Below are 14971 nucleotides of genomic sequence, written 5' to 3'. Positions count from 1 at the left end.
AGCCCCACTGACCTCTTGGCTGCGGGGGACCACCTAGCCATAGCCACGGCAAGAAGCAAAGCCCAGTGCCCATGCCCAACCGGCCCCCGCCCCCACAGGAGCCACATGTCGAGGATACAAAGGATATTGCGCCGCCCCTAGAGGGCCTTGCCCCGCCGATTCAGCCTCTCGATGTTAGATAGACCCATGTGGGACATTTTAGGATGACCAAGCTCCATGAGCAGTTCCACACCATACTTGGAATACATATGAATCATGCCCAGCCTATATACCACCTTATACCTACTCAATTAGTTTATCATAGCATTAGATGGTAGCTTTACTGGGACCTAGAAAGTTTCCTAAACATTTTGTATGTAACATTTTGGTCTCGTAGGCCACCTTGGCCTTTCGTAGACATTAATATAACTAACTCTCTCTCTCTCTCTCTCTCTCTCTCTCTCTCTCTCTCTCTCTCTAGCTGCAATACATGACTCGTAGTTTGTTTCATGAATAATGCCACATCACAACAAACTCTCTCTCTCTCTCTCATTAACAATTATTCCCTCTCATTATTCACATAACACAATGATAGATCAGCTTACAGAGTGCTCAAGTTTAATCTAACAAAGCAGATCACCCAGATTCTCTCTCTCTCTCTCTCTCTCTCTCTCTCTCTCTCTCTCTCTCTCTCTCTCCCCCGAATATGTGTAAAACAAAATATTTTGGAAAAGTAAAATACAGCATCAAACCTTTACCTTATATCTTATCCTAATCCTATAAATAAGTGCACGAAGCATCAATCCAACTCACCTCAAGCCTCAAGCCTTTCAATTTCAACTTCAAGCCACTAGCCTTTCAAGTTTCAATTCTAACTTCAAGCCACTTCCAATTCAGTAGCCAGCTTAAGTCTCAAGCACACTTCTCACTCTCACATCTTGCATTTTAATCTGAAGCCTCAAGCATGCTTAATCACCCTCAACTTCGGCCTTAAGTCACTTCCAATTCTCTCTCTCTCTCTCTCTCTCTCTCTCTCTCTCTCTCTCTCTCTCTCTCTCTCTCTCTCTCTCTCTCTCTCTCAGTTTCTCCCCTTCTTACCTCATAATGAGGCCTCAAACCACGGAAGACCCACTTAATGAAACCCCCTAAGAGAAAGAAATGACCCAAACTAACTATTCGTAGCAACAAGTTAGTGTGATGGGATCATACAATAGCAAGGTGGGTGGAGCAAGACGTTTTGAGTGTCACTTTTGTGGCATCAAACGGGGTGGAGGTGCTGATCAAGTGATGGTGCATCTCCTTAATGTTCCTGGACATGGTATCAAAGGTTGTGACAAGATACCCCCAGAGGACCGTGCTCACATGGCGACGGATGTGAAGATGTATCTAGAAAGTGGACCTCCAAAGGACACTCATGTCATCCAAGCATCAATCCCTTCAACTACAACTACTAACACTGGAAGTCACAACCGTAAGAGTGGAGCCAATCAAATGACCACTTTTCTTGCGAGGCACAAGTAGTGGCACACAAGGCACATCATCCAACCCTCAAGCAAAACAAAGTAATTTGTTCACTGCATGGCACCCACAAAGGAAAGCTCAAGTAGATGCAACTGTAGCGCGCTTTTTTTACTCATGTGGAATTCCCTTCAATGTGGCACCATCTCCTTTCTTCAAGGAGATGGTTTCCAAAATTGCACAATTTGGCCCCATCTTATCAACCTCCTACCTATGATGCTTTACATGAGAAACTTTTGCACGAGGAAGTGACCAAACATAACGGCCGCCATCACACCAATCAAACAACAATGGGATAACTACAGGGTAAGTCTCATTGGTGATGGTTGGTCTGACATACGTAGCCACTCCTTGGAAGGTGTCCTTGTTGCATGTTGTGGCAAGGCTCTCTACATAAAATCCACAGAGTGCGGCGCTCGATAGAAGACAGCTCTTGTCTTATGCGAGATATGGGTAGAAGCAGTTGAATATGTGGGGCTGAAAAATGTAATTCGGTTTGTCTCACATGGGTAGGCAACAAATAGGGCTGCAGGTGCTCTGTCAGAGCAACAATATCCCTATATTACATGGAGTCCATGTAAGGCCCATTGTCTTAATGATTTATTAAAAGGCATTGGAGGACTAGCATGGATCAAGAGCATTATCATTATAGGTAAGGAAATAATCTCTTTTGTCACCCACCATCACTTCTCTCTAGCCTTGTACAAAGAATATGCTAAAAAGGAGCTACTAAAGTATTTTGAAATCAGGTTTGCTTACATTTATCTTATGCTTCATCACCTTTACAATATGAGGCCAGCTCTAAAGCACATGGTTGCCGCTCTATCTTGGGCAACTTGGCCTACTTCAAGAACAATATTGGGTCAATTGTGCTACATAATTGTGACCCAAGATGTGTATTGGGAAGAAGCAAAGCAATTGCTTCTTCTATGCTTGCCTATAGTTAATCTCTTGCGGAAAGTGGATAGCAATGCCCCATACATCGGTAAGGTGTATGAAGCAATGGATTGTCTCAATGAGAACATCCGTACTCTTGACCTTGCTTCATCCAAAAATCAAGAAATTAAGGAGCTTGCTATAAGAAAATGGAACCAATACTACTCATCGCTTCATTGTGCTGCTTATATGCTTGATCCAAAGTTTAAACATAAGGGAAGGCAACTCCAAGCTGATGCTGAGGTTATGTGAGGTTGGAACTCCACACTTCAAAAGTTGGTGGAAACTCTTGAGGAATGTTGGCGATTCAAAGATCAACTCACAAGCTATCGTAAAAAGGAAGGCATGTTTGGCTGGCCTGAAACCCAACGTGATAGGTAATTTACAATTGTCTTAGTTTTTCTACTTATATAAGGTTTTGATTTTCAATACAACTTTTCTTATTATTATTTTTTGTTGAAATGCTATAGATTCCATGTAGGTGGAGTTACATGGTGGGAGGACTATGGGGCCGATTCTCTAGAGTTGTAAAACTTGGCTATGAGAATCCTAAGCCAAGTTTGTGCATCTTCTGCACTAGAAAGACTTTGGAGCACATTCAACCATGTCCACACAAAGAAGGGGAACAGGTTAGGCACACAAAAGGCTGATGATTTAGTCTTTGTTAATGCAAACTTGCATTTGCTACAAAAATGAAATTGGCTTTCATAAAGATAAATAGAATCTAGCTTCTGTACAAGAAGCTGTGACTGAAGAGGAGGATGCTGACGAAGAGATTCAAGACAATGAGATCAATGAAGATGATAAAGAGGAAGAAATTCTAGATGAGACAAATATTCAATGTTTTTTATCTTCTTAGCACTTCTACTTGTTGTAGAATTTGTATTTTCCATTTTGTCCTTCAAATCTGAATGCAACCTTTAGATCTTTTATATTTTATAAGTTTGATCTTGCCTCCATTATTAATTCAAAATGGTATTCTGATTCTTAGATCTCTATCTTTCAAGCTTCAACTTAAAATATTGATAAATAAAGCTTTCTAGTATACACATCTTAAAATATTCTTAAGAAGGATACTATGCAACATGTACCCTTGTATCCCCTTGATGATGTGGCGTTCCCATTCCCATTTCGCCCCCCCATTTGAAAATTGACGTTCCCATTCCCGTTCCCGTTGCGACGTTTCCCTGGACCATAGATCAAGAAGTACGTCAGAGGCAAAGGCTTCAATAGCAAGGAGGAACGATGTTGACTTTCCCAAGCGATTCTAGCGCATTAGGAAGCAGTTCTGGAGGCAATGCTGTTGTACCAACTATTCAATTCAAACACTGAGGATTCGTCCACCAACCTTCAGTGAAGGCAAGCTAGATGGTACAAACTATACTTTGTGTAAGTTTAAAATCACTACAATCCTTGATTCTTATGAGCTCCTAGAAACGGTGCTGGGGACTGACCCAATATCACAACCGACTCCCGACCCATCAAATTCGAGTGTGATGATTCCTACAAATGCCGATCTTCTATGAGCTTGGAAACGAAGAAACACATATACACTATGTGCCTTAGTTAAAAGTTGTTCTGATAGTGTTTTGACTTTGATTCAACATATAACCAAGGCATTAGAAGCATGGACTGTTCTAAGAAGTCGGTACGAAACATGAAATCAAACAAGAATTCAAAACCTGGAGAATTAACTAGCAAAACGGAGAAGTTTTCTAAAGAAGAGACAGCTAAAGCATTCATCATTCGGATTAAAAATTTGCACGACTAAATAGTTGCCGCTGTGATACAAAGACTAACAAGGAGCTAGCTTGGAGGTATCTTCGGATCTGTTCACCAAAGTTTGATGGATTGGTAATTGCCCTTAATACTCAAGTGAGACCTCAAGCTTTGACTTTGAGGAGTTTTATGCATTATTAATGGAGGAGAAGTTGAGGCTGAAAGCCCAAGAAGGAAGCAGCAGTGGAGATGTTGCATTCTCCGCCAATGCAAAAGGCAAAGGTGGCTCCTCCATCAAAAATGATGGTGACAAAAAAAAAGGGATGGTAAGAAGAAATTTCAAGGAGAGTGCTTCTACTATAAGAAGAAAGAACATGCAATTGTAAATTGTCGTGTCAAGAAGGCAAATGAAAAGAATGGTATTCTTAAAAGTAAGGGGAAGGAGACAGCCAACACAACTGAAGCAAGCTAGAGTTATTCGTGGCAACCATCAAGGAAGTGTGAAACCAGCCTTCCTTCTATGGATGGGTGGTAAATCCTTGATTACAACTTAATTATAGCAGCAAACAATAAATGCAAATCTGAAAATACAACTTTACCTACTACTGATCTTGAACAATGCACATCCGATTGGCCCCAAAATTGGTGCTCCTTTCGATATTTCTTTAGCTTTATTAAAGAATAAGTCAAATTACAATGGGATTCTCCAGATCCCCTTCCCAATCCAAACTCCCCTTGCTGTCCAAAGTGACCAGCAAGTTTTCAATCTGTTTTGCCCCTTGATTCAGGCACTTAATTGGCCTTCACCCACTTCATAGACGATGAAAATGCCCCAAATTCAATGGTTGGCTAGTCCTCCACCCTAATTTAGCTGAAATTCACCTTCAACCCTAAAATCCAAGTCTTAGAGCTTCCAATTTCTGGCATGCTTCCCGAGATTGCTGCTAAATTAGGATTTACAACAAAAAAATTTGCAATTTCTCAACCTCCAAGGGTCCAAATGCTGAGAACTTTGAAGCAAGGCTATGAAATGGCTGAGAGATGAGAGAAAAAGCTGTAGAGAGAGAGAATTCAGATTTTTGTCGCGAAGAATGACTGAAAATCAATCAAATGCAGCTGCTGTCCTGCCACAACAGCATTAAATGTTGTTGCCTACAGCTGAGACATCCAAATCAGCTGTCACCTTGTACCTAGATGCAATTGCCGAGCTGTGGAGGGTCCAAATCTGCAATCGCCTCCTCAAAAACTCACTCGTGGCTGGCTGCAATGGCCGAAAATAGGCTGGCCATGGCAGCTCACAACTCTCCCACATTTGCTAGAGCAAGAATAATCTCGCTTTTCCTCTTCTTCAGCCTTTTACCAGTCTATATGGGCAAGATTGCCAAATGACAACCTTCCCAAATGGTTTTTCCAACATTATCCATCAATAAATATTAATTTTCTGCCTTTAATTATTGAAAATTAATCTAATATTTATTTCGGTGCCCAAAAAAATAATCTGACTAGCCAATAATTAAATTGGCTAGGCATTTTCCACTCCCGAGTCTCTCTATGCCATCTTTGACCATTAGATTGGTATCAAGTACCATTAAACGCCACATCTCTAGTCTCACCAACTGACACTTATGGCCAAATGAATGACCCAAGCCAACAATTAACACCAAATACCACCGAGTACCTATGCAACATAACTTATAGCAACTTTTGCCTTTGACATCCAGTGACTTTCTCGGGTCCCGAGCTCGTAAATTTACTCTAATCCCAGTTGCACCTCACATGTGCAACATTTACTTAATCATATGATTAAAAATTAATCTACATGTTAAGTAAGGTTTCAAAAATACATGTCCTCACGACAGCCCTTCCCCTTGAAATCCTTGCAATCGTCCTCGATTGCACTGCCAAATGCATCAAAAGCAAAGTACTACACTGAAATTTCCATAGGGCATCATAGTTAACACAACATTGTGCACTTCTATTCAACCATTCCATATGCCCAACATATACTGAAAATTACCAGCCAACATAACATAACATAAGACTCACAAAGAATCTCAAAAACATTGCCAGATTATCATACGACATGTCCATTTCTCATGAGCTCAACTCATCAAGCAAAACCAAACCATAGTATACCAAAAACCAAGCATAAACCATGGATGAAACATCAATGGCATCATAAGACATGTTGAGGTCCACAAAACCAGCTGAATGCCACTGAATATTAATGATCATACGCTGAAAACCAACATTCGATAATCAGCCCCTGATGATCATTAACTGACGCTACACCAAGCATAACCAATGCCATACCAAGCATAACTGATTACACACCCAAGCATAACGGATGCAAATGTACAATTTCAAAGTTGTAGTGAAATGTTAGCCGGTCTTCTTTCTTTGCCAGCCTATCAGCTCCTGATTGTGGGCTCCTATCAGAGTCTGGCAATAGACAGAGGAGCTTTGGCATTTCTTGTGCTTGTGTTCTGTGCAGTCGGCCCATATTATGGGCAGGCCGAACAATTATGGGCAGGTCGGCCAGTTTCGATGATTGGGGGCTATTTATAGCTGCCCCTCCTGTAAATCTCATTCACTTCTTCTGTAGATTTCAGCACACTCCTCTGTTCCCACTCCAACATTGGTGCTACCATTGTCTCCAGCCTGATCTGGTGCCCTCACTGATGCTTTGGGCTGCATGCAAGGACTGATCAGTCCACAATTTTGTATTCAGCATTCATTACAGTCAGTGCAGATTTTCTTTCTTCATTTTTTGCTTTCTCTTTCTCTCTCTCCCTCAGTGTTCATGTTTCTTCTTCCATTGCGCACTCTCACATGAAAACCATACCGATCTGCATACCAAACATAGTGACTAGTACATTGAACAGCGATCTCTTGGCAAACATACTATTCACCTACAGTACCCTGAATGTAGGCTGAATACATTCAAGATCCACTACTTCTAGAGCTGTCCATTACTGAGGAGCGGAGTTGCTAGCTCCCTCACAAGCATGAAGTAATACTCTGGACCTTTGCACTACTGAACCTGATTGAGCCTGAACTAAAGTCGGCTCTAACTAGAAAGCATCAAGGTAAAGCTGCAACAACTGAGGATGATTTGCCAAGTCATCCTCCTCCATCCATTTGGCATCCATTGGTGAATAATTCTGAAACTTCACCAAGTACCTTCTCGAGCTCTTCAATCTCCGGCTGAATTTCAACAGATACATCCTCTGGCACATCTCCATGAAAAGGTCTAAGTAAGCTCACATGAAAGGCATTGTGTATCTGCCAGTGTGGAGGCAATTTCAGCCTATAGCATGCATCACTAATCCTCTCCAACACTTGAAATGGCCCATAATATCTCATAGACAGCTTTGGATACAATCGCTCTTTGCCCTTCATCTTTTCCAGCCGTGCCTTTTCAAATTGCAGCAATACATAATTGCCCTCTGCAAAGTGCAAAGCACACCTATGACAATCAGTTGCTCTCTTTTGCTTAACCTGTGATCTTTGAAGCGCATACTTAACCTTCTGATAAGTTGCATCCATGCTTTTCACATAGTGATCAGCCTCAAAGATCTTTTCTTTTGTGTGCAAAATAGGGGGGCAGAAGCTAAAAGATCATTTTTCATTACTTTGGAAATAGCACTTCAGATACAACAGGGACGAATTCCTCTTTCAATTCTATATCCAAAGTATGAACTTTGCCTCTATGGAAGACGGTCACAATCTTATCACGAGTATCAATCACTGCATGCACACGATGACACCAAGGCATACCAAGCAAGACATCACATCCTTCCAATGGAGCAATAAAAAACTCTTTGCTGTTTACATAACTTTGAATGTGCAAATGAAGCTTTCCAATGATAGGAGTGACTAGCAATGCACGTCCCTTGCATGCCATGCCAATCTCACCCATAGGCCCCATCTCATCCTCTCTGATGCCTAAACGGGCTGCCATATCAAGAGAGATCCAATATCACTATGTGCATGATTTGATCAAGAATGGGATAATGAAGTTAGTCTATTGTCCAACAAATGAGAATGGAGCAGATATCTTCACCAAAGTACTCTCGAAGGATCCGCTTCAAGTTCATCTATGGAGACTCGGCATTGGGCCAAGGCGTTAGTGGGTGTTAGATATGCTCAATAGCCTACCCTCGTAAGGTGCCACCAATGATCCATGGTGCTCAAAGTTGTAAGGTCCTCATCATGAGGAGAAGCCATGTGTGAACCTGGATATTGGTGGGTCCTGGCTTGTGTGTCAGATGAGATCTACATGGCCAGATGGCCAAAAGGTAACTATTGCAGGTCTAGCCGTTAGATTAGACAGAGTAGTTAAAGCTAGTAGCAACTTATCTTAGATGCCTCTGTGAAGTTACCTTGCATCAAACTATTAAATAAAAACAAGTGCTTTCAGCCTATCTTGTGCACCACTGAAAGGCTCAAACTTCACGCTTTTGCCACCCTTCATCAGTCCTTCAGCAGACCTATGGGAGTAAAGTTATCATAAATGGGCTGCTGCAAAAAGGGTGCATTGGCTGTATTTGCATAAAAACCAGTACTATTTGAAGCACCTACACGACCAGCACCAAATCCTTGTGCTCCAACAGTCCCTGGGGGTGCCGATACATATCCATATGGCCCGCTTTGTGCCCCAAGCATCATGCCTATGCTGCCATACATGGGATTAGGCATTCCACTTGTGTTACCTGGATACATTGGGTGTTGTGAGCCATGCATTGGCTGCTGCATACCATAGGGACTTGTGCCATACATTCCCGTATGCAGTGCCTGTCCAATAATAGTATGAGAAATGGTACCACCACCAAAGTATCCTTGCTGTCCCATGCTTGCATATGCATAATTGCCTTGCTACCCATGTTCCCATGGATTGGCACTACCAAGTTGGCCATGCATTTGCACTTGCTGCCCCACGGATACCAACTATTTGTGCTCATCAGGCATTTTGGGCTCGTGGCTATCCCGAAGTTGTAGAAGGTGTCTTCTTCCCTTTGCCTTTACACCTTCTTTGGGGCATTCAAGAATCGAGTAAACTAGGGATCCTTTGCCAATTCAGCAAAAAGATTTGTTGCTGTACACATTCGATCCTTGAAGCTATCATCAAATTCTTCAGCCCCTTGCTGATCATCAGCCTCTTTATGCATTGAAGTGCCAACATTTGGGTCATTTCCCACATTTTCAGCATGCTGTCCATGCTGAGAACCATGCCCAACATCAATCATTGCATTTCCCCCTTCACCACGTGATTGACCAAGGAGTAATGCATCCTCTCCACTTGATCCCGTATCACCATGTGAAGACATGCTTGCAGTAATTCACTGCTGAGAACAATTTCAGCAATAATCCAATCGTCCCAAGTTGCAATCAAGTACCACGGGCCTACCAATTCAAAGGATTTGATGGTATCCTGGCAATGGAACCATGAAACCAGCCTTCCTTCCGTGGATGGGTGGTAAATCCCTAATTACAACTTAATTACAGCAGCAAACAATAAATGCAAATCTGAAAATACAAATTTACCTATTGATCTTGGACAATGCACACCCAATTGGCCCCAAAATTGGCACCCCTTTCAGTATTTCTTTAGGTTTATTTAAGAAGAAGTTGATTTACAATGGGATTCTCCCGATCCCCTTCACAATCCAAACTCCCCTTGTTGTCCAAAGTGACCAGCAAGTCTTCAATCCGTTTTACCCCTTGATTCGGGCACATAATTGGCCTTCACCCACTTCATAGACAATGGAAATGCCCCAAATTCAATGGCTGGCTAGTCCTCCACCTGAATCTAGCTGAAATTCACCTTCAACCCTGAAAATCTAAGTATTGGAGCTTCCAATTTCTGGCATGCTTCCCGAGGCTACTGCTAAACCTTAACAAAGAAATTTACAATTTCTCAACCTCCAAGGGTCCAAATGCTAAGATCTTCGGAGCAAGGCTGTGAAATGGCTGGGAGATGAGAGAAAAAGCTGTAGCGAGAGAAAATTCAGAGTTTTGTCACAAAGAATGACTAAAAATCAGTCAAATGCAGTTGTTGCCCTACCACAACAGCATTAAATGATATCGCCTACAGCTGAGACATCCAAATCAGCTATCATCTTGTACCTGAATGCAACCGCCCAGCTGTGGAGGGTCCGAATCTGCAATCGCCTCCTCAAAACTCACTCATGGTTGGCTGCAATGGCTGAAAATAGGCTGGCCATGGCAGCTCACAGCTCTCCCAAATTCATTGTAGCAACAATGATCTCGTTTTTCCTTTTTCAACATTTATCAATCTGTATGGGCAAGACTGCCTAGTGGCAGCCTTCCCAAATGGTTTTTCCAATATTATCCATCATTAAATATTAATTATCTGCCTTTAATTACTGAAAATTAATCTAATAATTATTTCGGTGCCCAAAAAAATAATCTGACTAGCCAATAATTAAATTGGCTAGGCATCTTCCACTCCCGAGTCTCTCTATGCCATCTTTGACCATTGGATCGGTGTTAGGTACCATTAAACGCCACATCTCTAATGTCACCAACTGACACTTATGGCCAAATGAATGACCTAGGCCAACAATTGACACTAGATACCACCAAGTACCTATGCAACATAACTTATAGCAACTTTTGCCTTTGACATCCTGTGATTTTCTGGGGTCCCAGGCTCGTAAATTTACTCTAACCCCAGTTGCACCTCACATGTGCAACATTTACTTAATCATGTGATTAAAAATTAATCCACATGTTAAGTGAGGTTTCCAAAATACATGTCCTTATGACAAAGTGTGTTTCTTGACACAAGAAGAATCTACCACTAATTCATGGGTATTGGATAGTGGTGCATCCCATCACATAACCAACAAGAAAGGTCTATATAGTTCTATGCAACCTCTACAAGAATCCATCACTGTGACAATTAGAAATGATACAAAATACCTTGCTACGGGCACAGGTACTATTTCCTTTGTTACTACAAATGGTGAAGTCAAAAAGCTTTCAAATGTGTTATATGTTCCAAAAATTAGGAGAAATCTATTATCATTTACTGCCATAACTAATCTCAGTCGTGAAGTGAGATTCAACAAGACAAGTGCAAAAATTCTTAACAGCTCTAGCAAAGTTGTTATGGCAAAGGAGAAAGGAGGAACAACCTGTATGAGCTAAGTAATCTTACAACCACCCCTAGAGTGGGTACAAGTAAGCTTTGGCATGAAAGATTTGGACACATTGAATTTGCAATTTTGAAGAAAATGCATAAGCAAGGTATGGTTGCTCATCTACCTGCAATTTCTAAATTGAAGGATCCATGTGAAACTTGTATGATGGGCAAGCAACAGAAAAATGCATTTCCACAAGAAAGCAAGAATAGAGCAAATGCTCCTCTAGAGTTGATACATGTTGGCTTGTGCGATAAGATGCCTACACAAGCCTTAGGAGGATCTTCTTATTTCATGTTGATCGTCGACAACTACAGTAGAAAGATGTTGGTGTACTTCCTTCATGATAAGGCTCAAGGTTTTGGTAAGTTTAAAAAATAGCTAAAACTTATTGAGAATGAAACAGAGAAAAATGTGAAGAAATTTAGAATAGATGATGATGGTGAGTTCAACTCAAAGGAGTTTGAAGACTTTTGCAAGACCAAAGGGATCAAGCGTCAATTGTCGACACCTCATACACCTCAACAGATTGGTGTTGTGGAACGCAAGAATCGCACCATTGGGGAGACGGCAAGGTGCATACTAAAAGGCAAGGGATTACCAAACCATTTTTGGGCCGAAGCTATAAATACTGCAGTCTATATTCTCAATCGAAGCTACACAAAGCCTCTCAAGGAAAAAACACCTCATGAGGCTTACACTAGTAAGAAACCATTTGTCATACATTTCAAAACTTTTGAATGTGAATACTATGCATATGCTCCTGATGAGAAAATAAACAAGTTAAAACCAAAAAGTAGAAAATGTATTTACTTGGATTACATTGATGAGTAAAAGGCTTACAAATTGTCTGACCAAGAGGCAAAGAAGATCGTAGCAAGCCATGATGTGGTGTTCAAGGAGCAGCCGCATACAGTGGAGGAGGAAAAGGCAAGTTCTTCCATTTTATCAAGCGAAGAAGTAGTCCACTATGAACCTATCCTAAGAGATATCCCTATCATTAAGGAGGAGGAAGAATCATCTTCGGATGATGAAGAGAAAGTTCACTAACCTGACATCACACCATTGAAAAGCCATTGCCGCGATGGGTAAAGCAGCTCTATGACCAAAATAATCATATGCCCACATCTATTGAGGAGAAGGCAGATGGACCAAGAAGGTCTCAAAGAATAAAGAAGCAAATAATAGCTTCTACTCACATAGTCAATATGGCCTTGATAGCTAAGATTATGAGAGAAGTAACGGAGCAAACCAACTTGGAATAAGCACTTGCAAATCCAACATGGAAGGCAACTATGCAAGTTAAGTATGATAGCATCATGAAGAATGACACTTAGGAGCTCATAGATCGGCCACCAAAGTGAAAGTTTATTGGCACCAAGTGGGCCTAAAAGGTCAAGTACAAGGCTGATGGAACCTTAGAAAAGTACAAAGCCAAACTAGTTGCATAGCAATTTTCACATGTTGAAGGATTTGATTTTCAAGATTCATTTGGTCCAACTGCCAGAATGACCACTATTCGCACAATACTTGCAGTAACCACCCACAATAAGTGGCTAGTTTACCAAATGGATGTTAAATCAACCTTCTTGAATGGCGACCTTAAAAGGAGGTATACGTGGTTCAGCCACCAAGGTTTGAGGTCCCCATTCTGAGTACAAAGTGTGTAAACTAAAGAAGGCATTGTATGGGCTAAAACAAGCCCCTAGAGTATGATACCAACGGATAGATAAGTTTTCAAAAGATGTGCCTCAGATACTAACTTGTATGTCTACATGGATGGTAAAAAGTCTATAGTTATTGTTCTATATGTGGACAATTTTCTTATTACAAGTGACTATGAAGATATGATCAACCAAACTCAAAAGGATTTGAGCTCCAAGTTTGAAATGACAAACTTGGTCTTGTTGCACTATTGTTTGGGGATTGAAGTCTAGCAAGAGCCAGGAAAGATCATCTCTCAGAAGAAGTGTGCATGAAAGATTTTGAAAGCATTTGGTATGACTGAGTGTAAGAAGATAGCTATACCTATGGAGATCAATGCAAAGTTATCCGTTGAGGATACATTAGTACTAGCAAACATTAGGAGGTACAAGAGGTTGGTCAGCAGCTTAATCTACTTATGCAACACTAGGCCAGATACTAGTTTTGTTGTTGGAGTTTTGAGCAGATTTTCAAACCAACCCCGTGAGGGTCATTGGAAGGCTAGGATGGGAGTGCTTAGATACTTGAAAGAAACTCTTGATTATGGTATCACATATAATTCCGGTACTTCTCTTGTGGGGTACTATGACTCACATTGAGCAAGAGACTGTGATTCCAGAAAGTCAGTTTCTCATTATTGTTTTTTTTCTAATTCAGGAATTTTCTCTTGGATCACTAAGAAGCAACCAACAGTAGCATTGTCTTTTACCAAAGCAGAGTACAAGGCAACCTGTTTTGTTACATGTGAAGCAGTATGGTTAAGGAGGATCGTATGGCATATGGGAGTGCAGGATGAAGACCCAACTGTGCTAAGGTGTGACAATCAAAGTTATATCGCCATTGCCAAGAATCCAACGTTTCAAACACACACAAGACATATAGAGATCCAATATCACTGTGCATGATTTGATCGAGAATGGGATAGTGGAGTTAGTCTATTGTCCAGCAAAGGAGAATGGAGCAAATATCTTCACCAAAGCACTCTCGAAGGATCCGCTTCAAGTTCATCTTCAGAGACTCGGCATTGGACCGAGGCGTTAGTTCACCTACAAGTGGACATTGAGGAGAGTGTTAGATATGCTCAATAGCCTATACTCGTAAGGTGCCACCAATGATCCATGGTGCTCAAAGTTGTAAGGCCCTCATCATGAGGAGAAGCCATGTGTGAGCCTGGATATCGGCGGGTCCTAGCTTGTATGTCAAATGAGGTCTATATGGCCAGATGGCCAAAAGGTAACTATTGCAGGTCTAGCCTTTAGGTTAGACAGAGTAGTTAAAGCTGGTAGCAACTTGAGACACACCACATCGAGTTGCACGGTAAGGAAGTTATCAGGAACCCCTATTTTGGGTTTGAGGGCCGCGGGAGTAGCCCTTAACTAGGGATAAGGAATATTCCCTCGCCAACTAGTGAATGTGCACATGGAAGGTCCACATACACGTGCATACAGAAGGTCAATAGACACATCTACACATGGAAGGTCAACAAACACAGGTGCATATGGAAGGTCATGCATCATGACCCCTTCACAGGCTACAAAGGGTAGACTCCTTCACAACTTTCATGATCTATTCTTTCACCCAATCTAAGTTATTCCAACTAGCCTTAAGCTCTTCACTTATCTTCTATTTAGATCGCCATCTAAGCTTCACATTGGAAGCCCAAGGGTGGACAAAGTCATCTTTGTATTAACTTGTTTGAAGTTAAATAAATTATGTTCTCCTCTTATATGCTGTGTACTCTCTTTCTCTATCTCTTACTCAAATTCTATTCCCTGTGCCATGTAATTTTTACACCTGCGACTTTTGGTTATACACAAAAATCCCCAAACAATGGAGACAATCAATAAGTGCATGTGATGCTTATTCAACTCTGATGGACTGCTGGAGCAACTGAGCAGGCATGTTACACAAGGGAATTTTAATCAAAACGTACACTAGAAGAAGGT

General features: G+C 41.4%; 1 protein-coding gene and 1 pseudogene across 1 annotated transcript in view; one reads left to right on the top strand and one right to left on the bottom strand.

Annotated features, from left to right (window-relative positions):
• GSH1 (glutamate-cysteine ligase) overlaps positions 1-14971 on the bottom strand; it is a 102742-nt gene that overhangs the window by 85815 nt on the left and 1956 nt on the right. The window lies entirely within an intron of this gene.
• Positions 1177-3129, top strand: LOC148017792 (uncharacterized; annotated as a pseudogene).

This window comes from Lygodium microphyllum, chromosome 21 (genome assembly GCF_053477565.2).
Source record: "Lygodium microphyllum isolate KBCC chromosome 21, Lygodium_microphyllum_v1.1.10, whole genome shotgun sequence".
NCBI classification, from domain to species: domain Eukaryota; kingdom Viridiplantae; phylum Streptophyta; class Polypodiopsida; order Schizaeales; family Lygodiaceae; genus Lygodium; species Lygodium microphyllum.
The sequence above is the reverse complement of the archived record's forward strand: the minus strand, read 5'-3'. Positions and strand labels throughout refer to the sequence as shown.